The following is a 22,523-nucleotide window of genomic DNA, read 5'->3' on the forward strand; positions in this document are numbered from 1 at the left end:
TGTTTATATAAAAATCTTTTGAATTTTGGATTTTTCTGTGCAGTTTTCTATGGCTTGGCTTTCCTTTCACCACATTCTTGGCACCAGTCAATATCTGGGATGCTGTCATGATCTTTAACTATATTTTCACGCCACTGAAGTCTTGACTGAGCTATTAAGGTACCTGTTCTTTATTTATATTCAGTCACTTTTTTGTGGTTTTGATATGTTGAGTTTTGCAGAGCCCTTGATTGCAGTTAGTACGAGCACGGTGTACCTTTTTGAATTGACCAACTGGTTTGGAAACTGTGTTCACTTGACTCAAACCTTTAAAACTCTGCTTACATTTAGTAAAACTCATTCGAATCGTTCTCTCCTGTAATAATAATCCTTGCTGGTGGTATAATATGGGCAATGTCGGAGGTGTCAGTTTCAGAAAGGAGGTGATTTTCTTTAATTGTAAATTTGCTGTTTGCTACAAATGCCATGAGCAGAGATCTTATACCGACACTTAGAAGCTGATTTGAAATAATACCATCTGCATGGATATCACTGTGCAAAATTAAAGATGTATTATAATTCTTACAGAAGCTCAGCATCTCTGAAAATAGCAGCTGTTTTTAATGGAAAGAGTGCAAAGGATGACCAAGCAATCTGCTTTATTGTTATACTAGACAGCTGAGACAAAGCATTATCTATCTCTTATATAATATCACAATAACACCATTTTATTTTGTGTCACTTGTCCATTGCAGCTTCTTGTGATTGACCCTGTTGCAAATTGTGTAATTTAGTTTTTTCCTAACCATGTGATTTGGGAATCGTAGATGTCTTGCAGATGCATGTTTATAGAACCCTTATTTATTATTGCTATTATTCTACAAAGATAGCACTAATTGCAGTGGGACTTAAGCATTGCTTTAGTTTGTTCACCTTGGCCAATGCAGCCTGAAGCCAGAACACACAGTTTTCCCCAAAAATAAACATTGTGAAACCTTATTCTGTCTATGTTTCCCTCTGTTTGCTTTTATCTTCTCTCATTAGGATGAGGGAAGCGGCGGCTGGTTTTGGGAGGACATACTCTGACATGGCCACAGAATTTTAATATAGAGATGCATTAATACTGCATTTTTGCACAAATCATGATTTCCTACCTTCATAAAGTTAACAATCTTTCTCATGGAGAACTTCTTTGATTCCTCATCTGAACCTGTTACTGGTTGACCTTTCTAAGCATTTTTGCAGATTTTTCTTCACACAGACGTATAAATCCTTAATTCCTTCAAAGACTTGGAAGGATGTAGCAACCAAACTGAGCACTAAAGACCTGTTAAAGTGCACTTAGAATGTTTGATGCTCCATTTCCACCCATGCCTCTTGCTAAATCTCTTTTTATCTTTACAAGTTTATTCAGTAAATCACAACTAGCTCTTTCTGTTTTGGATTTCAAACCATTGTCACTAATTTTGGATGTTCTGTTTTGTCTCTTCCTGTCTTATTGTAGGTAACCGGATAAGCCCAGAAGAGACAAATGTGACCAGGAAGTGTTGTACAAAGTGGACTGCATCTTCTTGACATGAATCACTATGTGTTTGGATACCTGACTTGACCAAACGGCACAAACCTGCTACTGTGAGTACAACTGTCATGCACTCAGTTTGTTGGAAAATCAGTTTTTGGGGTTTAAATCACAACTTTGATCAATCTATCAGTGATACTATCACTTGAAAGGATAATGGTTTAATGTTTTCCAATATCCCAAATTCTTTCATGGTTGAACTAGAAATACATCCTGACCATGATGTTCAGAAGTTTCCCTGAAGTGCTACAAAAAAAATTCTGCACCATTGAAATCTTTTCATTCTCAAAAATGAAACGTAAAAGCTGTTAAATCAATCACAATTTCAGACTCTGCTGTCAGGCTCCTAAAGCACATGGAATCATTTTTCTCTGACAGCAAAAATTTTTCAGACTGTTGTTTTTTCTTTACTCTTTTTTCTTTAACATCATCATCATCTGTTACTGTCAACATTCTTGGCTGTTTTATAGATTGTTTCCCTGCTTCATGTTTGCATCAGACATCAGGGGATGTAAAATTTTGTCCATACTATTTCCACAATGGCAAAAGAAAGATATTACTTGAACTGTCAAACTCAAAAAGTTTCATTTTAAAATGTTTTTTTATTTTTTTATTTTTTCGAATAGTTAGTATGCTTACTTTTCAACATTTAGCTCCAGATAATATGGTGTAGTAATACATGCCAGTTTCCAGGTTTTTTTGCTTGTACAATAAAACCTCATACATTTAGAAGTTTTATGGCGTATATGTGCCAATAACACACCTAGAAAAGAGGAATCAAATGTTAGTTCACACACTGAGAGAAAGTTGGAGACAGATGTGATAAAGATGCATATCAACATCAGATGTAATGCAAAGATATATTAACATTTATTTATAGTATATTAGAAATGAAATGTAATGCCATGTCCTTTTTCAATCAATCTCAAGTGCCATAAAAACTTCATTACCTGTAAGAACGCTGATTGATGAAAATGAAGGATTTTTAATGGTCATGTGGCTGCTCTGGGGTTACTGGCCATTGCCTTATACAGGCAAGTGCTGAATTTGGTAAGGGATCTGTGATGGTGTGACATAACTAGCAAAAACCACACCCGTATCAGGTTCCTTTTGCAATGCAAGAAGAAATCTGATTCAATCTGTGACGTTGAGGGCCGATATTAAACACAGGGCTCCCAGACTAAAATGGCTGTTAAAGCTGACTTAACTCAAGGTCACTTGCAGAGACTTGGCTTAAATAAGTCCCACTTTTGGATTAATGTGGATTAAACCAAACCAGTTGCAGGACTGATGATTAAAACTAATCTAGAACTAAGTTGATTAAATTAATCCTTCAAAGGGTAAGGTTTAACTTCGGCTCAGAAATGTTTGCAGGGGACTAGGGACTATCTGGATTATTTAAACAAAGACCAATATGCAGCACAAAGGCCTGTCACCAGACTATTTGTAGACAGGAGGAATCCAAAGATTTTTTTTTTTTTTTTGATTAAATAACTTTTTAAGATGCTGTACATACAAAGGAAATATTTTTTTTAGCTAAAATGTAAGTAATGACCATGAAGACTTTCACAATGCAGCATTTCAGTTAGATCAGCAGCTTCATCAGAATGATGCAGTGATGATGGCGGTCTTGTGACTATCATTAACAGAAAAATCAAGAACTAAAAAAAAAATGAATAAATAAAATAAAAAAACAGACTGGAGACAGCATGAATACGGACGTTATATGTTTCCTTGTTCTCCAGTCAGCTCGCTCTCTGATTGGCTGCATTCCGTTCTGCATCACAATCCACATAGTCACAGATTTTTGGTCGTAAATATTAAACATGCTCAATACTTCCGATTGCCGGGATGAATTCGATCTTAACACACCTCAGACCAAATGATAATTTTAGAAGAAAATCCTATAAGACTTAAAAAATCTTATAAGACGGGCGGCGTGGCTCAGTGGGTAGACTGGTCATCTTGTAGCCTGAGGGTTGCCGGTTTGACCCACGGCCTGTTGAGCTCATGTCGAGGTGTCCCTGAGCAAGACACCAACCCCAAATTGCTTTTGATTGGTCATGGTTTAGCGCCTTGCATGGCAGCTTCCGCCATCAGTGTGTGAATGTGTGTGTGAATGGGTGAATGTGATGTATAATGTAAAGCCCTTTGGGTATCCTTCCAGGTACAGAAAAACACTTTATAAAACAGACCATTTACCAGACGGTCGCCGTCCTTGGGCGTTAGCGGCCAAAATCAGCCTGATAATCTTTATGTGTGTACTTGGTTTAACTTAGTCCAGGACTTTGTAAATTCAGACTCACGAGGGCAACTTTAAACCGAGATTAAGAAAGTGATGGCTTAACTAGTATAGATTAGGGGCTAGACCTGGCTTACTTTAAGTCCTGTCTATGAAACCGACCCTAAGAGTAGTGGACATGACATCATTATTTATTGAAAATAAAACCACATTTTTCTAAAAGTCTATCTTCTAACTTAATTTTATGTGGAATTAATCACATTATATTCTTCTGCAACCTTATTTACTTTCAGCATACTAAGATTTATCAATCAAGTAATTTAAATTATAAAAGCTGTAATTGTTCCAGTCAATTGTTATCAGACACTGAGTTAAAAAAAAAAAAAAAAAAAGACTTCAGTTTTTGAGGATTGAGTGCATTTTAACTCTGTTTTGAGGTTCTTTCTGATGACCTTTTTGACAGTGTGTGATTATGTCCATCAGACTACAAGCACTTTGTACACCAAGAATAGAGGAAGGTACAGTCCATTCTATTACACCAGTAGTCCTGGTGCCTTGTATGGATTTATTAGTTGCTGCTTTTCTATATGTTCCACTACATCACTTAATCATTTTTTTCATTTCTCATGAGGGGGTTTGGGATCAATAGGTTATCTCTTCTTTTCTGAAAGTGATAGAAATCAAAGAAATCTCTGCTGCAGGTCCATTATGAGCTCTCCTTCACTCAGAGAACATCTGTAACTGTACCAGGATCAGCCCGATTACTACCCCGCTGTGTACTAAATCAGGCACATAGAGATTGCCACTGAAAACCAAAAATGGCATGAAAAATTAAAACCACCAAGCACATTTGTGCAGTAACATTTTCTTGATAAATCTAACCCTGAATGTCTCTGGTACATCATTTGCTGTCCTTGTTGAATAATCTGAACAACACACAAAAAGTTATGGGACAAAATGAGCTCTAAATTATGACTCTGGGAGCTTTGAATAGAAATAAACACAAATTCAACACAGTATAACTGGATGCATTCATGTGTTAAAAAAATAGGTCATATAGGGAATTCTTTTACCATTTAAACTGATTAAAAAAAAGAAAATTTACTTTGCAGCAGGTGGAGAGTAGTAGCAGTAGCAAAGTAGAAGAAACTCGTCTGCCTGACAGCTCGCAAAGATAGCACGACTCACTCGACCTTTTTATCCCAATAATGCGAATACGTCAAATTTTCTTGCTGTAGAAATTCAACTAATCTTCTTAAAGCCATCCTGCCACATATAGACAGCCAGCATTTAGGCTGCCTGCAGTGCATTGATTGGATGATATGAATCACTTCAATGGGACAAACACTCAGCAAAACCCACAGCATTTTGATTTACAAAGTTGGATTACCGTCTTAAGCCGTCTCCCCAAACTGTTCTGCTCCTTTCTCATTTTATCGTTTTCTCTTTCAGAGGAGAAAATTGCCGTCATTTACTGCTGTCACAGCAGGGCTCATTGTCCCCCCCCCATTATCCTAGGGACAAAGCTGCTATGACATTGACTTAATCCCTGCTTGTTTCAGTTTTGCTTTTGGAGGAGAAAACAGATAATGAGTTCAGGTAAGTGGTTGCAAAGAGCAGCATATCTGAGCTGAAATGGACAACAATGATTGAAAGAGTTCAGAAAAGGATAAAATGCAATCTGCCAGGCAAATTGGTTCGATTTCTTCAAGAAAGTGCACATGTTGGGCCTCCCTGTGAGGTTTCTTCTCCTTGAGGTTGATGGAAAACTTTGTGGAGGACTAAACCTGCCTCTGGGAATGTCACACATTCTGAAAAACACAGACAGACATGTTAGAAAATCCTTATCGCTATGAAAAGTAAAGCTCAAGCTGTCCAGGCAGAAGTCAGGCAAGGCTTTGGGAGGTAGAGTTGTCGCTCTGTAAACATAAAGGCCTGATCTTCCACTGAGATATAAGGATATCTGTCCTGCAGAACTCACTGTCTCTAATAAAAACTTCTTTTAAAGAGTTAAATTACAGCAAATATGAGGTATGTTGCATTCTAAATGTATCCAGTCATCTATTTCCACTCCTGATTCATCATGTTTAGCTGTCAAAGTTTACTTTATATATATATATATATATATATATATATATATAAAAACCACCAAACTACATTTTCTCTGCTGCGCTTCCTTCTCTTATTTTTATTTATGCATTTTTAGCGGGAATTGCATGAGGCAGGAGTCTGACAGCCTTCAGCAAATTCAATCAAACAGGTCATTGCTTTTTTCTAATGAAATCGCAGGCGTTGTCAAATACAGTTGTTGGAAAATTTCTGTCTGACAGACAGATTTAGAGTTTTTGATGCATTGGATCAACTTAATGAATTACACCACATGTATGTCTTGTAATTTATTTTGCCACTTGGGTAGAAGCATGTTTTCTGCTTTTTAAACCAGCATCAGATAAACTGTGCTTCAGTTGGTCCACCCTAATAGTTTAATTTCCCTTAATTAAGTCAATCACCATCAGCTAAGTGACACCTGTTTTGCTTGTTATCAGCATCTTGCTTATCACTTCCATCAATAAGGTGAGAAGGTGCCCCTTCCCACATCAGAAGAGGCCCAGTGAGCCATTAACACATATTTGGTACTGAGAGAAAATAAAAATAAAAGCGGCTTATAGAGGCAGAGCGGCCCGTTACCAGTCCAGTGATGGACTTTTTACCCAGGAGACAAGGGTTTGTAGTTACTATTTATCTTCCTACTACATTTATTATTTTATTGCTTTAACTTAAGAAACAATATATTTAAACATCATTCACATCAGAGACATTGAAACTCAGGTCTATACCTTAAGTATAGATGCAATATAATTGCATCTAGTTTAATGACACAATACAAGGAGCTCAGGGAGAATAAGTGTGAATTAAACCTACCAGGGTGTTGGAGGTGGTGGACGTGTTAATAGAAGATGAGTCATCAAGAAATTTTTAAAGGCCTCAGCTCTGATAGCATCTGGTAGATTAATTAAATAATTATCCATACAAATACAAAAAAGAACATTTTGGATTGAGATTGCCTGGTGCAGAGAAGACCACTGCAGCAGAGTATATTCTTTAGAAGGGACTTGGTGAAGATGTAGAATACGCCCATATCACTGAGAATAACTAGTATGTAGGCAAACCATAGTCATGTGAAAAATAGTCAGGAATTCAGCAAGAAGTAGACTGATGTGCAGTTTTTGCTAATCAGACACAACATAATCTGATGTTACTTGTTAGGATGAGAGACATCTATGTCCTGTATCAGAAACTAACTTGCCTAATGAGTCAGAAACAGCTTGTTTTTTTGCTTCCTTGTTTTAAATTGCAGAGTGACATGACTTTGCATTTTTGACTTTGGCCTTTTGGTTAGACTCCTAAAACATTCTGATTAGTTTCAGGAAACGAAAAGGTTTTGGGTTGTAATAGACTTACTTGTTGAACGTACAGCTTGTTGACATTGTTTGGGTTTTTTGCTGCTTTTAAGTGCCTGTCGGTGACGTCTGTTTGATAGAAATGTTTTTCTCCGTGGAATTAAATTTGCCTGTAGCCATCAGAACGACATGTTGCTCTTTTGTGTTCTCTTTGTTCTTTAATTCAGCATCAGTACAAGATTCATGAGGCTGTCCTTCATGAGGATACTCTCCAGATTGTTTGTGCAAGCAGCTTGTTGTGACACATTGACAGTAGTTGTAGCTCTGATCTCAGCATATCTAAAAAAGAAAAAAAAAGTACTATTGCATGTATGTTTTTTTATTATTGTACTGCCTTAAAACAGTGTTACATTTCCTAAAAGACATACTGTAGTTATTGCAGCTGATTAGCCATATTCATGGGTGAAAGGTGGTGCATTCTACTGTCTTTAGAAGCGTGCACCAGCTAAATAAAGCCCTAACTTTATAAGCATTAAAACTAAGATGACATTTGTTTTGATTTTAAATAAACTTGCTTATTTGATGTAATAACTAAATGTCTTAGAATTATACCATATGGAATGTGTTAGTGATTCATACTAGTGAATAAAGACCAAAATATACAGAAACAGAAACATCTTATTTGATGCATTTTAACATTATAAAAATGTATATCAAGTGTTTGTTTTCATTGCCATTTTTAAATACCCAGGCAAGTAATTACTGCATGACTCAATACATTGCTAAAATTAACCTTTCCCAACAAATGACAGCATAAAGCTGTCATAAAAAGGCACACATCTATCTTCAAATGATATCATGTACCCATCTGATATGGTGGGAGAGTCAAATAATGAAATAGCTCATTTTACTTTAAGCAATTAGCTTAAAATAGGTTCATAATGTGCTATAACGTCACAAATCAATCTTATTCGATTTATCCAGAGTAAAAAGAAAATATGCTATACTAAATTTGCTGAACCTGGGAACTGCCTTTCTGCCCCCTCTCATCTCAGCAAGATATCAAAAAGATGATAGCAAGTTAGTATCACCCTGTGATCTATTGATTGCTCTTGTCAGCTTTGGCAATCTGGCCTCATCTATCGGTCTGCACTCATATTATTTAAGTTGCCTGCAAGTCAAGGTAAGCCTGTCCTCTACCTGACAAAGTGCAGCTCTCTCCATCATCCATCCAGCACCACTGGCCTCACTGGCTTCCTCACAGCAGTGCACAAGAGCCTTCTCATAGTTCACTAATCCCCCTCATTAAGCCAGGCCCCAAGGCTCTCGTTACTGTTCATCTATTCCCACAAGCCTTGTACCATACTTGTTGCTTTCATCTTTGGCAGCATGTGCAAATGTCATGAATTTGCCATGTGCAGTGCAGTATGTGTGTCAGGATGTTGATGTCTCTGTCAGCTGCAGGGACAGATAATATGGAGAAAGTCAGCTGTGTGTTTTATTTTATTTATTTATTTTTTTTCAGAAGAAAAGGGAAAAGGAGTCGAGTGCATATCAAGATTTTTACTAACCAAGTTGTAAAGATTTTATGTGTGAATCTGGTGTTGGACTCTGGGTTATGCCTCTGGACAAAATCCACCTTTGCCTTTCATGTTGCAATTTTATCTTGATATTTTATTTGTATACAAAGTCACTCTGAGGTTCTGGGTGGGACAAAACAAATTACAGCCTAAAAATTTCATTTTATTTGAGTATTTCTGTACATTCCTCCGTTTCTGTAAAGGTTGCAGCAAAGCCACAAATACTTAGGAGATGTGTATTAACTTAAGCTAATCTAAAAGCTAATCTTTTGGGATTTCCTTATTAAAAGCCTGATATTTTGATTCATTCTGGAAACAACTGAGACAAATTGGAAGCTGCAACATTGGTGGCCAGCCTGGATCTGACAACCTCTGCGATGCAGCATGCCCATCCAGTCATATAACACCCTCTGACAAACGATGCTAAAACTCCAGTGACAGCAGCGGGAGAAGAGCTCAAAGGACACAAATCATCCTCTCTGAGACTGAACCACAAAGTTTAGCAGCTTTAGTTCACTGTGAAAAATATGCCTAGAGTGATAGGATGTTCTGTTTATAAATAGTAGTAATGATTTTATTTTTAATCTGAGGAGGGAGTGGAATGAAATGCTGCATCACAGGAGTTTAATGTGTTTGACAAGGTATTAAAGTGCCGAACCAGGGATGAACTAGGTGATAACTGCTAAACATTACTCAACAGTTTTGTTTTTGCTGTCTAAGTTGTGGCATGTAAAGTATTCTGTGTGGAAAACGTGCAGCTACAGTTTAATTTCTTGTGAGAAGTTAATTGGATAAATGAATAGAATAGAATAGAAATACTTTATTAATCCCTGGTGTTTGGTATTTAAAAAAAAAATAAATAAATAAATTAGGTCTGGTTCTCAATATGTCAAATAGTGTGAATTGCATTCTAATGTAATTTTACACCATTAGGCTATCACATTATTATTTTATAATTAATGAATTAGAAACACTGACTAAACCATTTAAAATGATAAACTTTTTGATGAAGCAGTTTTAAAGGTGACATGTTATATGCATTGTAAAGTCTGCATTATTACCCTCAGATAATAGAGTTTCTATCGCTGTTTTAGATTTGCATTAAGAAAATTGAATAAAGAAAGATACAGTAAAAGGAAACAGCAAAAATAAAAAAATAATACCCACAAACATGATCACATACTTGTTTAAGCTGTTTTCTGTCTATTATGAAGAAGACTTTCTTCTATTCTTGACTCCTTTCTATTTTTTTTTTTTTTATATTGTTGATTTCTTCTTTTTTTCATTTTGTTCTGTTTTGATTTACAACCATAAGCATAACGCATACCACAACTCTGCAACTCTACATATAAAAACATAGCCTTATATTTCTTAAAGGGTAGTAGCCTACCATAAAGTAAAAAGAAGGGCTCCTAACCCATCATTTCTATGGACACATATGACACTCTTTGATACTTTTTACTAGTGTTAATGAAGATATAACAGTGTATATATCAAGTCATTATCAGTATAAAATGTGCAAATGTTGGCCAAAACAATAGAGACAATTATTATACCAAAATACTTCAAAACAGTGTCTCTAAAATAGTTTTGTTCAAGGTTAATGAGCAATAATTTATGCAAATGCATTTGAATATCCACACAAAAATCCCAAGACCCACCAACAAACATCAAAAGACAACAATCCAATTTTAACTATAAACAAAGAGAATTCTGTTATAAAGCGTGTTGCATAGAACTGAAAAAAACAACTAGCAAGTTAACAAACCCAGTCAAGATATAGCAAAATAGGTTTTTAAACAAAAGAAAAACACCTACACAGGCTTCTAACACAACACAAATATCACATATTTAAATGCACATGGCATAACAGACTACAGCTTTATTACACCATTCCATTGTATTCTCAATACAAAAGTCAACCAAACTGCAGGAGCAGCATGTTAAATTAATGCAAAAGTACAACTTTACTATTTTCACAGGAATCAAGAAAAGAAGCAGCCAGGTGCAGGTGCAGTTAATCAATCTGTGAATACCTCTATAAAAACTCAGTTTTGTCACTTTGCGTCTCTGCATCATTCAGGTATGTTTTTAACACAATGTCAAGGAGGAAAGACATCAGGAAGGGCTGGGGGAAAAAAACAAACAAAAAAAAAAACATAAAAAAAAAAAAAACAACATAGAGTCGTAGGAAGCGAGAACTTTGTTCTTGTTCTCAAGGCCACAATAACAAATGACATCATTTTGTTCTCATGGCCTTGGTTTGGAAGTTTTTGCATCATTTTGAAACATCCGCTGAGCAGAACTTTCTTATCGTGGGACTCTGAAAAGTATTATGTGATCGGTCGGACATTTGAGGTGGGCATGGTTAACGTGGAAAAGCATGAAGTGGACATTTGTCACTTCTGCATTTCCGCTGATGCAAGGTTGATTGGATAGTTTTAATGAATGATAAGACAGTAAAAAAACACATTTAACGTGTGATATAAAGACAAAGACACCACCATGTGCACAACCCCACCCTGCCACGGACAATAACTCGTCATTTCTTTATTGCACATAAAAACACATACCATTGTATACCCATGTTTACAGTCAAATGTTAGACCATCTGTCTGCCAGCTAAAGCTTGGCTGGAAATGGTTCATGCAGCTGGACAATGACCCCAAACACAGCAGCAAATCTATAACACAATGACTGAAAAAGAAAATAATCGAGGTGATGCAATGGTCCAGTCATCTGAGACCTCAGTTTGATTGAAATGCTGTAATGGGACCTTAAGAAAACTGTGCAGAAATGACTGCTGCAATCCTACATTAACTGCACCATTGTAAAGAAAAGTGGACTACAATTTCTATACAACTATGTGAAAGTCTGATAATGTCATACAGACAACCATTACAGTAAGTTACTGCTGATAAAGGTGATTTTACAAGCTGTGGTATCATAGGTTGGACTTAGTTTTGAATGCTTCTGCATTTTAAGTGTGTTGTGTTCCTGTTTATATATGTTTATATATGAAGTTATGTTTATCTAACTTTTTGACATGTCGTAAACCAGATCATTATATGTCCTGTTGCATAAAACCCAACAAATGAATTCTTCTTTTATCTTTTATCTTTATCTTTTATCTTTATTCTTTTATCTTTTACCATTCGTTTTTTTACCTGGAGCAGGGAGCCATATGCACCAAAAGTAATATTTTCATAAGATCTTTTTTTAAAGTCAACAAAAAAATGTGTCCCAAATTTTTTCCCCATCAAAGCGATAAACATACTTGATTTTCCATTTTTACTTTTCAGTGTTTTGCTTTTATTCTTTTGAGATCTTAATATGGTCTTGACCTTTAGAGGCACAATATACACAAAGGGATTTGCAGTATTTTCAACAATATTTCAGGGTTTGCTCTGCCCTTTAGACCAGAAAAATACAACTATTTTCTTTCTCCTGCTTTTTATTTTAGTTGGTGTACATTTATATGGTTCCTGCTGACGTGTTGCCACAGGTGCAGGTGAGAAGATGAAATTAGGCAGCAGCCTTATTCCTGTCAATCATTTACACACATCAGAGACATCTGTACTCATTCAATGACAGGATTTACAACTGCAGTTGATGCTGAAAGGAGAAAGCTTTGGATTTTAATCATATCTTGGTATTTATTTATTAAATGTTATCACAGTGCTACAAGCCTCGAGGCATTCTATCTGATATATGTGCTCCTGCATATTTAATAGGCTAACACAGTGCGGTGGTGAACGAGGCTGACCCTGAACAACTCAGAAAGCTCTTTCATGCACAAGAGAAAGTTGCTTTCATTTGACATTTGTCGGTCTGAATATAGACTAATTTATTCTTGTAGTTCTTCAATACAAAATAACCTTCTAATATTAACGGTTAATGGGAGTTTCAGTAAAAATACACATAAAATTGTGTTAAAGAATTTAATGCTTCATGGATACTGTTGATTTACAAAGTTTTACAATAATCTCATTCAACTCTTTGCAATGTTTCTATCTTCTTTTCATTTTTATTTTTATCTAAGGAGTTTTTGGCGATATATTGCAGAAGTACATTGCATTCCATAGAGAAAAAACAAACTTTGGGAGCCATATTTGTGAATTATGTACTCTGTGACTCATATTGCTGACATGCTGTCTCACAGTTATAAGATCCTGATATTTTGGTAATAAATAGCTTCTTTTGAGATGGCATACTGTATTGCCTGACTTAATACATATATTTTCCCTTTGGTTTGAGAGAATAGATTAGTTCATGAAGTTATCTAAAGTATTTTATAAAATGCTGGGTGGGTTTATTCATTTCATCATGATTAAGAGGTTTTGTCCTCTGAAAGTTAGCTGTGTTAACTACCTGTACTTCTCTTGTAGGATTTCAAGTGTGAGTAAAGTGGGAGTGAAGATATTGAGGTTATGCAAATGATTTGGATAACTGCCTTATAAATGTGTTTTTAAAATAGTAAGAAAATGAGCAATCTTAATCTAAATATATTGATTTACACATTGCAGATTAGTTCAGATGAACTTTATTTTAACCAAACTTGACTGCTGAGACATGAACTGAAAAATGTTTATAGGTGATGTTAAATATGCATGTCCTAGTGGGGATTCAGCCGACATCAGGGGATCTGTGAGCATGCTAGTACGGCAGGAAAACAGGTGTTCCAGCATTAGCTTGAACATTGTTTAGGTGTATCGGTTAATCCCAGCTGTCTTCAGTAAATGTTAAAATGCAAAGTAAAAAAAATGAGGCATGTGTTGGTGGTGATTCTCAGCTTTTTTTCACTGTTATTGCAACAAATGAATCTACAATCTACATCCATTTACTGCAGAGATGGTGAACAATAATTTGACTTTTGTGCTGTGCTGCCAGCATGGTGTTTAACTCAAACAGTCCTGTAGCAACCGTGGTGTGTGATCCTTGGCAAAGACTTGATTTTCTGATGTGCTTGAAATTCTTTAAACATATTTGATGCATTTAAACTATTTTCTTTACCAAAAAATGTTTATTCATCTCATTATTCTTCTGTAATTTAAGAGGGAAAAAGCTCTGCAAATTCTGTGATTCAGGGATGTGCACGTCTAATGGATGTGGAAAGATTAAATAGTGAGTTGACATGCACAACTACATGCACTGGATGGCATGCAGTTCTTAGAAAAATTACAGGAAGAGGATGAATTTCTTAGAATATTGTCAGACAAGTTGAATATTTCTTTGTGAATCTGTGAATTGTTTTCAAAACAATTCTACCTCCACAGTTAATGATAAACAAGGCAATAATTCTGCAGATTTCTTTCTGTTATCATCATCCTTTAATGAGAAGATAATTAACCCCAGCCTGGACCTTTATTTCTTTCAGTAATGAAGCTTCTGCATGTACTTATGTTTAATGTACAACAATTTATTATTTATGAGTAATTGACCTATTTTCTAACCCTGTCACTACCTTCATTAGTGCATCTGTGAAGGTGTGATTTTATTAATTCCCCATCTGATGTGGAACTCTTCATATGTTGAAATTCAGAAGGTCTTAAAGCAGTCAATTGTTTTTAAAGATGCCTACTCTCTTTAGACATGTCTTATCCTGGCAATACATATTAGGCCTATTTTTCCACATTCAGTAGGTTTTGATCTTAACTAACATGTCATCATGGGGCAATGAATCTTAAAGGCTGTTACTTGTCAGAGAACAAAACAGTGAGACAGTAAAGTCTGCATGCATGATGTTAAAGCAATGCTTGCACCAGCAGTAGTTGTTGTCCTTCCAAATGAATGAATTAGCTTGTGACAGAAGGCCATTTCTGCCTCGGGGATGTGTCTTACATTGAAAATTGTCAGGCTTCTTTTCAATTTTACACTACATTTCATTTTACATTTAGACATTTTATATTGTATATTACTCTCAGTACAGTGTCCAAGTGGCACCAAAGTACCATCACCCCAGGGTAGAAAGATACGCTGTACTCATGAAAACCATGCCTTAATCACTGTGGGTCATGTTTTGCTCATTGCTGACCCAAGCTCATGGAGAAAAGGCTGCAGATGGTCATACAGACTGTCATCCAAACTGAAGTAAATGCATGTGCCCCTGAAAGCTGAGACAGCTTGTGAGAATTGTACAAAAGTGGTTGTAGTCTCATATAAAGTATTTACAATGTTATACTTTCACATGTTTCAATAAATTGCTGTTTTCCTGGCTCAAGATTTTATCGGCTACCCTAAAATATAATGGAGATCCCAGACAAACCACCTCAGGACATTGAAAAAAATATTTAGTTTTGACAAATAAAATAGTTAAGAGGCTTTAAGAATGTTTTATGAGTCACAAATAATTATGATACATGGATTTGTTATGGTAGGAAAATAGCATGAAGTACTTCAAATTCTTGCTTCAAGGTCTTAACACTAGAACTGAAGCACATGAATACAACTGCACACATCCCTCACCTACCTTGTAATTTGCTTCTGTGTTATCTGCAGCAGTCTAATGACAACCTCCCTAGCTTTGAAGCTCTTTAAACAGCACTGGCTGGATGAGTGGTCACAGATATGGAAGGGACACCACATAGACTACATGATGACAATGTGTGAATTAGATAAACCCTTTTCTCATGGGCACTACAGCCACCCTAGCAGAAAATGTGATTACATTTCTCCACAGGAGGTGCAGTTGGGATGTCTTTGCAGGGAGTGGGGGGGGACCTGGCTTGTCACTGAGACCCACGTTTGTGTTTGCATCAAACCCTCAAACAGCTTTGACAGGCATGTAAAGTCCGAGGCAGACCACAGAGGACGGGTTTATATCTTTGTCTGCAGTTTAAGCCGAGCATGAGGACAAATAACTCAGTGATGTGTAATGTGGGTGACAGCATGTATTTTTGTTTTGTTTTATTTGTTTGTTTGTTTTTACCAGAGTAAAACACAAACACTGTGTGGTCACAAAGTGGATTTTTAGTTTGAGCCAGAATGCAAACAGACTGCCAGCAGATGTCTTTTGTATTTTTTTAGAAAAGCATTTGAGAGGCAGTATAGCATTGACACTTTGCAAAAGAGAGAGAGATAGTAAATTATTCAGATTGTCCTAAAACATGTCCTGCCAAGAACTGTGTTTCTGAACAATACATGCTAGTGTTTCCAATTTTATTCATTTTCTTTTTCTAAAAGAAGTATTAGAAGCAGTGGAAAAGCTTGCAAAGACTTTAAATGGGACCTGAGTTTGACCCCGTAATAAAAAACCTCTGGAATATGGATTTTTTTTCCTGGATAGCTGTCCAGGTAAACTGCTTTCAGTGTGGACAGATACTTAAATAATAGATACGTTGAACTTCTTTGTTTTAATATTAAAGCAAGTCACTTTGAGAACTTTTTTTTTTTTCTTCAAAACCCTTCAATAAATAATTGAATTTAAAAGTTTATTTGTTGTGACAGTTTTCACAGTCAGAGTAATTTGCTGTTTTTTCTGACTGGCACTTCTTTTTTTTTCTTGTCAACAAATTATCACATTGATTAAAACTAATGTGTTTGTCCAGTTTCTTTGTTTTCCTAAATCTTTTTGACTCATAACAAATCCTTAGAAATCAGGCAGAGTGTTACACTTCCAAAAGGATATGATTTAACTTATCTATTTCATTTTAGAAATGATATTTTGGAGATTTATTGGGGATTATTTTCAGCTGGAGTAAGGCACAATTATTGATATTGTTAAAAAAAGAAAAAAAAGAAAAAAAACAGAAATAGACAGGCATGTGGGATGACACCATAATGATGATTTTCCAGTATCTATTTAAATTGCCCATTTCTTGCCTGCTATAAGCGTTCTCTAATTCAATTATTATAACATGCTGAAGTTTTTACTTAATATAGTTTGACTGAGGGGGAACATTTAATTAAAGCCTTTATTAGTTTATGTTCACCAGACTCTCAGCTCCTCTATTTATCATTATCATTTTTATTTGATTTACTAGAGAGGTCTAGAAAGACAAGATCAACAGTTCTTCTTATAAATAACTTGAAAACATCTGCTGGTGTTAACATTGTTCAGAGGATATAGTCGTTTTAGCAACATCACTGTGCTCAAAACAAGAGGCCGTTTTCAAAGATGACCTAAAAATATTGACAAGACTTATCTCGCCATCATTTATTGCTTTTCAGGTTATTCCTCTACAAGGCACTCACCCCCTCAAAGTTTAATATACAATAAGTTTTTCCAAATTAGAAAAAGCCTTAACCAGGAATTGGACACAGGAAACTGTAGGCAGCTAGCATATATACATTCTGGGTAGTAGAAATTCACCCAATCTACCAAATACCCCATAACAACATTTCTATTGTCAAATTACAGCAGACTAAAGGACTTTGGCATTGATTCTGGTACTTTTTTTCCTATTTCAAACTGAAATCATGATCATTTAATAACTAAAACCACACAATTATTACTGTGAAGTTCTAGTTTGAACTGAAATCTTACTTTTTTCTTACTAACATTAGTCTTTATATATAGATCAGTAGTGTCCTGCTTCAGTCCTCGAGGACAGCGACCGTTGAAGATTGACTTTGCACACCCCTGGTTTAGGTGTAAGTGACACCAACCTATAGTGATTGTGTTGTGCGTGAAATAGCTTGACTTACTTGCTCAGAAATTCTTTTTTGCCCAAGTTTAATCAAAATATGAACCCATTCTCCACACGCCAATGGTGCCATTGTTATTTCCTTGTTTCCGGCAGATCATTCTCTTCCATAGATTAAATAGGCCCAGCTACGTGAGGCTAAATATGTATTTCTCAAAGTAGAATTTATGTGTCTGTGTTATAGTGAGAAGGTTGGAGGTGACTGGCATCAGCCACCAGCAATCACAACGTCTAACTTGATTTTTTTCGAGTTGTTAACATGCATCACGTGGTCACCCAGAAGATGAGAAGATCAGCGTGTAGACATGGAGGGGCCTAACAAGTGTTATGACAATATTCGATTAGTCAGAAACTGATGAAGCAAAAAAAAAAATAAATAAATAAAAGACAAGTGAATATGTTATGTTTCTGTTAGAGGGGTGGGGTTACTTTCACAAGGCTCATGGAAGATGCATATCTAGCAGAAATTTAACCTTTTATGATTGCTGTGCTATAAATTTGAGTCATGTGCTTTACTTCCTGTGTTGTGTTTTCAGTTAAACATTATAGTAAAGTTCTGCCCTGTTTGAACTTTAAAGTCGGTAACATGAGTGATACAGACAGTACAGGAAAAGAAACCCACAGCCACACCCTTCATACATCAGGGGTAAAGTAGTGATGGTCACTAATACAACTTATTACCACCTTCTCAGGTCTGTTGTTAAAAAGTTCAATGTGATTCCTAAGTAATTTTTAGTTAATTAGACATAATTTGGAACAAAGTGATGTTTTTAAGTTTACTTTCCATGAAACTGAGTCAGTGTGATTAAGTCTTTATTTAAACAACTAAACAATTTATGTAAATCTGATTTAAGAGAGTTAGTTCAAACAACTAGGGGGTATAAAGAGAATTAGTTAGGTGAACCCATTGGTTTGAGTAACTCTAATGGTCACATGTGTTCAACTTGAGATGTTTAGTTTCAACATTTGTGAAAAATAAAGTGGTTTAAGGTAACAGGTTTTCATGCAGATTTCTAGGAAACTCAACTAATCCGGGATTAGAGTGTATGCACTCCCACTGTATTTCATGAAACTATCAGAAATTATTTATCCATCTGGTTTGGATGCTCACCTGAGATCAGACTGTAGAGGCAACAGACCAAGGTGGTAAAACTAGACCTCCAACTCATCCTGGGGGTATACTGAGGTGCCCCCTTGCCAAAAAGGATATGAGTTCTGGGTCTAACATAAAAGGGTGACAACCAGGAGGCATCCCAGTCTGTTCCCTGAACCACCTTAGCTGACTCTTTTAAATTCAAAGGAGCAGTGACTTTATTACAAACTCCCCCTGACCTTATCTCCAAGGTTATGACCAACCACACTCATAAAGAAACCAATTTTAGTCCCTTGTATCCAAAACCTCACTATCAGTTGTGAACAAGATCCCAAGATTCATAAACTCCTCTTCTGGAGGAAAAGACCCTTTGGCTGATCTGGGGGGAGCAAGTCACTCTTTTCAGTTGACAAAACGATATATATGGAGGATCTGTTTTTCAGCCCAACTTCTGATTCATTCCTAGTTAAAATTTTAAAATGAGAGCAGGTTAAATATTAGCATCAAATTCAGCATTACAAGAGTTAAGGCCTTGCTTTCAAATGACACACACATAGTCCACATATTACCTAAAACCCTAATTTGGCCTTGCATAGAACACGTTGTAAGAACTTGTGACCCTGTGTTTTTCCAGTCGTTGCCTGTGATTCCTGCAGGTAAACAAGCTGCTGATTTGATGCTGAGATTAAGTTCATATTTGTAAATGAAGCACTTGAAGATCCAACTGATGGTGCCTGACAGGAGCAAACAGATTCCAACTGCATTATGAATATTATTAAAAGGCTTGTTGTGTTGTTGTAATAAAACTGTGCTCTCTTGGCGTCTTTTAAAGTCTCAATTCCCTGAGTCATTTTGCGAGCCTGACTGTGCATCTCAGCAGGTTACAGCACAAAGCAGCGTCTTTAATCTGAATGAGCCCTGCCAATGACAGCGTGCTATTTGCATACCGAAGCTGCTACGCCTTGGAAGGTAATAACATTTTCATGAAAGGAAGTCTCTAAAATAATCAACAACAAAACTTCTGACTCTCAAAATCATTTCACCATAAATATGTCAGCCATGAACAGTTTAAGTGTAGATAAATTCTTTTGAGTGTGTGGTGAATCATGGATAAGTGATTGGCGGGAAGAACCCAACCTGGGACCTGTGGGTCAGTTTTTCGTAGTTTTAGTGAGCAAGAACTGCTCCAGAAATCAAACCAACTTAGGATGTGCACTTTCAAGTCTTCCACTCATCGGGCAATGAACTGGAAAGAGGCATGAAAGGAACAGTAGAGCGAGAGCATGAATGTGAAAGAAATGCTGTCAACGTCAGCATCGATAGAAAGGCTGGATCATCTGGTTCATGCGTAGGAGGGCAAGCACATGAGGAAAATGGCACAAACAGCTCAAAGCACGAAGATTCTGTTGAATATAAAGATGTTTACCATCAACAAAGGAAGAAAAAGGGCATGCCCTCTTATTCATTAATTACAACAAGGCCACCTTTTCTCACTGAAGATCACGATCACCTGCATCCATCATCCAGAGGAGCCAGATGTCTCCTTTGAGAGCATCTGTAAATAAACAAATGCTGACATATGCATGATTTTGTAAATTAAGTATCCCTTATATTTCCTCATACATGAAGCTGAGCTCAGATATGCCCACTGACATGAATGCATCAGCACCCACACTCTCACTCCCACATATATCAGCAAAGCAAACACATAATGCAGCACCCATACTGTGTGTTTAGAAAGAATACAGCTTGTAGGGATGACTAGACACAAAAGAAAAAAAAATAATACAAAGAGACAAATAATGTGCATCAAGTCGTTGCAGAGATTATGTCACTTGGGAACCAAGCCCCTGCATAAACACCCTGCTGTGCAATGTTTCAATAATTTCCCATAAAGACAGCTAATCTTCTCCTCATTTACACTGTTTTCTTTTTTTATAACTGTTTGTTTATGCAGCCTACAATTCACTATAAATCATAACATTGCTGTCTGAATTGTGAAAGGCTTATATAGCGGCACAAGTTGCTCATGGCAAGTTTGTATAATAGCGCCTGTTTTGTTAGGGATGTGCATAAGATGGCATAGTTTGCAAACCATATTATAATAGAGACCTACTTACAGTCACTAAGGTCAAACATGTAAAACATCCACTGATTCTTTAATGCATGAAGGATTATTCATTATTCACCTGCAGAGGTATGTTGCGTATGACCGCACTTGACCTTTTTCAGTTCAGCTTTACCTCAAACGTGTTCAAATAAAACGGTAGAAGAGGATTTGGACTGAACAGCCGTTTTCTTTATCTCCTCTCCGTAGGATCCTGCTGTTTGAGTGAATGTGTGGCCTGGAGGTATTTCCAAGGGACCATATGGCACAATACCACACAATATAGGTAAGATAACCTTCTTCTTTGTGGGTGGAACCTGGAATCGCTTTATTATGAAGGTGCATGCACTGAAACCTCAGGCTTTGGTTTCTTAATAACCACTGAAAGGCTTTACAATTGTAAAAAAATCATAGCAACTTGAGAAATTTTCTCTTTATTTTTCTGTTTGTTGGATTTCTTATCACAAACTCTTTGTCATCTGCCCAGGAGAAGTGATTTGAATGTGCAAGATTAAACATTTCATCATCTTATGACAAATGAGCAGTTCTGCAAACACACAAGTCTTAGAACACAAAAACATGTTTTTTGTTATTTTTTACATTTTTTTTTTATTACTTGCATTAAATTTATGAGGAGATGCCAACCAAGCTAACAACACCTCCTACTCATGAGAATACTTGCATATTAAGGGTTGAAGAGTTATTTTATCATTGCAGTCACAAATTTGTATCCCACCTCTTAGATTGTGGAAAAAGTGAGCTTAATGAACTTTATGCAGTAAATCGCATTAGCAAGCAATAATAGTGTACAAGAATGTTGTATTCCTGTTTTTTAATTGTGAGCTGGAGGGGTTTAGTAACTAACACATTGTACATACACTGATTATTTTATCAGTATTATTAAGACTCAGTTTGTAAAAACATTTATTTTATAAATTCTCTGGCTCTGCTGCAAGCTTCAAAATGAAGAGGCAATTTTCTTCTGAATGACAGAACAAAATGCCTACAGACTCAATGTTTGCAAAGCTTATTTCCAATAGGTACAGCAGCAGAAAGGATGGTCTTTGGATGCAGGATTGTAAATGTATTCCATCAGTTTCGCAAGTCAGTATTAGTTTACCAGGGAATGTGTTATTTCACCTGTACGAACAATTGCACAAAGATAGATAGATAGATAGATAGATAGATAGATAGATAGATAGATAGATAGATAGATAGATAGATAGATAGATAGATAGATAGATCATTAAAGTTAATTGTATACATGTTCTCTTCCTTTTTTACTTTTTGAAAACCATTTAAACCAAATACCCAAGCAGTAGAACAACCTTCATATAAACGATAAGCTACCATGTACATGTTGTCTTATAAATATGTGGAACCTTATTATATGTGTTGGCATCACTGGTGTATGAATGAGTCTGACTGTTCGGTGGTTGGACAGGCTGTAGGTGCATATTGGTGTTTCATCAGTCTGGCACAAGGCAGCCATGGCCACACATGCAGTTTACCATCACCAAGTACGAATGAGAAGTGAATTATTAATGGATACAATGGAAAGTGCTTTGGGTGCATTGAAAAGTGCTATATAAATTTAATCCAATATTAGTATTAATAATTAGTCCCTCCTTATAACCATTATAAATATATTTAAAGGTTGTAAAACTACTAATTAACTGCTAAATCACCAACACTAGGACAGCATCCAGAACTCAGCAGCTATAATAAAGCATCATATAAGTTATATTTTCAGAAATTACCACCAGCAATCAGGAGAGGCTTGAATTTAACAGTTAAGGCTATGGAGTCAAATTAAGACTGGAACTTGTTTGGATTCACTTTTTAGTGCCTATTCCAAAGTTGATAGTGATCTCAAAGATTCTTTTATGACTTCGGG

At 36.1% G+C, this 22,523-nt stretch overlaps 1 protein-coding gene across 1 annotated transcript in view; it reads left to right on the forward strand.

The window, feature by feature from the left end:
- LOC121630803 (leucine-rich repeat and fibronectin type-III domain-containing protein 2) overlaps positions 1-22,523 on the forward strand; it is a 169,422-nt gene that overhangs the window by 101,194 nt on the left and 45,705 nt on the right. Inside the window, exons 3-4 of the mRNA XM_041971304.1 lie at positions 1,484-1,611; positions 20,837-20,912. The gene's annotated coding sequence lies outside the window, so the exon portion shown is untranslated. The remainder of the gene's footprint in view (positions 1-1,483; positions 1,612-20,836; positions 20,913-22,523) is intronic.

Source organism: Melanotaenia boesemani, chromosome 20 (assembly GCF_017639745.1).
Source record: "Melanotaenia boesemani isolate fMelBoe1 chromosome 20, fMelBoe1.pri, whole genome shotgun sequence".
Taxonomy (NCBI): domain Eukaryota; kingdom Metazoa; phylum Chordata; class Actinopteri; order Atheriniformes; family Melanotaeniidae; genus Melanotaenia; species Melanotaenia boesemani.